Source organism: Charadrius vociferus, unplaced genomic scaffold, assembly GCF_000708025.1.
Source record: "Charadrius vociferus isolate BGI_N301 unplaced genomic scaffold, ASM70802v2 scaffold373, whole genome shotgun sequence".
NCBI lineage: Eukaryota > Metazoa > Chordata > Aves > Charadriiformes > Charadriidae > Charadrius > Charadrius vociferus.
Window position 1 is genome coordinate 422430 of NW_009647681.1, and position 3770 is coordinate 426199.

A 3770-nucleotide genomic window follows, 5' to 3' on the forward strand; every position below is an offset into this window, starting at 1 on the left:
GGGAGCCCCTCTCTGCCATGTCCACCGCTGCCAGCAGCAGCACCGCAGGAGGGACATAGCTCCAAGTCACCACCTCCCCTCACCCTGCTGTGCCCAACCGGCTCCCACTGCCGCATCCCCCTGCCCAGGGCCAGGCTTTAGGGGAGCCTCCGCCGTCCTGAGCCGTGGGCACCGGGTGGAGGGTGCCCGGCACGTGAGCGGGTGCGTCTGCTGGGGCTGTGGCACACTGCAGTGGGCACACAGGGGACTTTTGCCCCACGTTGGCGTTGGGCAACATGGCGTGTTCCTGTGTCATGGCTCTGCGGCTGCTGACCTCCGCGGAGGCTGGGCTGCAAACACCTGATGCTGCTCTGCTGGTGAGGGAGACCTTGCGCCCGCGATGGGAGAGGAAGAAAGAGGAATCAGCTCCGGGACAGCTGTGCCCACATGGGGAAGGGGTCAGTGCCAGTGCTGGGGGGCTGGAGGTGTCAGAACCAGGCACCACCATCTGCCCTTGGGCTGGGGGGACTGGGGTGGTCACTGGTGCCCATGTTGACATGCTGAGCCCTTCCTGAGCCAGCACTGCAACCCCTGAAGCGGTGGGGGCAGAGCAAGGACACTCTCTCCCCCCGGACCAGCTTCTGTGTGGCCCTGGACCTGCCCCCCCCCAGTGGCTCCCCCCCCCCTGCTCTGGCCCCGGGTTTGCTGGCAGGCGGGGGGTTGGGGCGCGCAGCCGGGGGGGGACAGGGTGAGCCGAGTACCAGGACACGCTGTGCCGCTGGGCTGCTGCCACTGCTGCGGCATCACACCGAGCTGTAGGAAATGGATGGGAAAAGGCTTGTGTTGGGATTTTGCCCCCCACCTACAGATGTACAGCCCCCGCGCTGCTCTGCGGCAGCTCTGTGCCCACGCAGACCCCCGCAGCCGGCTGAGCGCCCAGCTCTGCCCAGCTGGGCTTCCCCTGGGGATTTTGCCACCCCGGCCAGCGCCTGGCTCTGGCTGCCATCACACGTGCGAGGGAACGAGCTCCACATCTGGGATCGCTGCAGCCGATTGCTACATGGATCAGCGGCTGGTTGAAGCCGCCGCGGGGACACCCATGGGCATCTGCAACGTGACCCAGGAGCACCCCGGCACAGCCACGGCCCCGCACAAGCGCCGGGAAGCTGGCGCAGCCCACCGCAGCCCCCGTAAGCACAGCCCTCTGCCCCGCCAGCACCACTCGCTCAGGAGGCGGCGGTGGGGGCTGCGTGCCCTCCAGACGCAGGGATTAGCCCCCAGTGCGATAATGCAGCGCTTTCCACGGCTGGCTTGGCTTTGAGCTCAGCGCTACAAGCCAGCGCGGCAGGGGCTTCGGCACTTGGCAGGGGAGGGGACGGTGCAGGGCCAGAGCTGATGCAATGCCAGCGCGAGCCTGGCCCTGCAGATGCTATTCCACTTTCTACCCAGGACCATGACAAGGCGGACAAGTAGTGGGGGAAGACAGTCACCGTAGGGAGGGCCAGGAGGTCCACCCTGCACCCTGCGCTGTCCCCGCCTGTGTCCCTGCCCTGCGCTTGGGGGTGCCTGCCGCTCCCCACCTGCAACCCACAACTGCTCCAGTCCTCCCCCGTGAAGTGAGTACGAGGAACTCGGGCAGCGGAGGAACAGCTGAACTGCCTGGAGCAGCCCTCACGCTGCAAGACCGCAGCTCGTTTGCACAGAGCTATTTGGTTGTGGAAACACTGAGCAGTGGCACACGGAGAGAGCCGACGTCATCAGGCACCAACGATGTCGGATTCTGTGTCACTTTGGACCAAGAAAACCTAAACCAACCCTGACAGCATTTTCGTCAATGGCAACACAAGATGCAAACAAACAGCACCCACCCCTGTGCCGTCAGGAGGAACGCTCTTTGTATCACCTCCGTGACTGCCCTGGTACTGAAAGGGACAGTCAAGGGCATCTTCCCCAGCTGCCCAGTACCAGAGAGGGAGCGTGGTCTGCAGGCACCACCGCGCAGCCGGGCAGTGGTCAAATCACCTTGCTGCCCAGCAGGCTCTGGCGAGGGGACGCTGAGCCACACAGCACCTTGGTCCTGGCTTGGGGAAACGGGTTTTTCTTGGTCATCACATTTCATGAAAACTCATGAAACACAGGAGGACAGCACGAGAGACATGGTGTGACATGTGTTGTTAGCGTGTCACAGGGGAAGCACAGGACTGGGAAAAGCCTAGGAAAAGGTCAGTACAGACAGGAGTGCGTGCATGTGCGCCTGCACTGGGAGCTCAGCACCCGCCTCCCCCGAGCAGCTCGTGTCACGAATGAACACTGTGGTCACCACGGAGCTCGGGATAACCTCCCAGTACCTCACGGAGGCGCGAGCTCAAACCCTGCCTGCAGAGGTACAGATGTGCAAGTGACATGGCACACAGCAGCCCGTCCTGGGAGGGGTCCTGGCAGGGTCCCTCCCTGCCCTGAGGCACCGGCAGCACCTGGGCATGGCCGGCCACCAGCCGTGCCGGAGGCAGGCGGTGCGGCAGGGCAGCACTCGTGCCCAGCCATCCGCTGGCACCTGCTGCTCACAGCCAAGTTCTCCAGACCCCCTGGGCTGGGACAGACAGACGAGGACAGGGGCTCTGGCCGTGGAGGACACAGGACAGGGCAGGATGCAATGGAGGAGCACGGGGGGATGGAGGGGAGCGCCCGTCCCATCTCCCCTGTACCCGGCTTGCCCAAACCCTGCCTTCGCCTCTGCCTCTGCTTGGCACAGTGAGGCGCACAGAGCAGTGCTGTGCACGCCGGCTGGTCTCAGCCCTGCACTGCTGATCAGGGCTTGCGGTCGCATTTTTTCATTAACTATTTTTAATCCACATTTTGCCTCTTCTCCGTTCAGGCTTTTTTCTTTTCCCCTCTCCAGGCAACAGAACATAAAAAAATCTGCACCGCAGTGTGTGGAAAGGATCGGGGATTGGTGGGAAGGACAGGAGCTGGCAGCTGGGGCAGCACTAACACGCCAAGGAGGGTCCTGCGGGCCCTAAATTTTCTGATGCACAGATAAAGCCAACGAAATCACAGGGGCAACCACTGAATTTGGCATGGGTCAGGACACCCACAGCACACTGCTGGACGCACACTCAGCAGCGCTGGCTGGGCAGCTGGTGATGCCCCATCCTCTGCCTGTCCGGCCACTACAGCTTGAGGGGAGCCGGACTGACACCGGCGTGCTCTGCTCTCCCTTGCCACCCCGAGGGAGCTGCCAGGCTGGAAAGCGCAGCGCCAGGCAGAGGTGATCTCGGCAGCTGCTTTGGAGATGCGCTTGCAACCACGAGGGCTGCAAGGTCACATACCCAACATGTCCTGGTTAAACAAAGCCATTTACCAACACCGTGTTGACACAGCAGGGCTGGGAACAGAGTCACAAAGGGCACTCGCAATGGGCCCCTGCAACACCCAGAGAGCTTGGGGACAGCTGGGAAGGGTGGAAAAATGCCCCCTACTTCTGCCCCTTGGTGAGAAAGCCGCAGGCACTGCTGTGCCCACGGCAGGGAGACCCAACGGGCACCACCCCGGCGAGAGGCTTCTCCGGGAAATGCTCCCAGTGCATCACAGCCCGGCTGGTATCACTCCCCAGGCTCACAACAGCCATGGCAGCACCCAGAGGTGCCGAGATGCCCCATGGCAGAGCCCCTTCCCGGGGGTGGCAGCGGCAGCGGCTCAGGCAGGGAGTGGGCACAGCCCAGCTGGGACCTCCCCGGCCCGGGACACCCCTTGCCGAGGGGCTCAGCCCCACCGGGGCGGGCGCCCAGCAC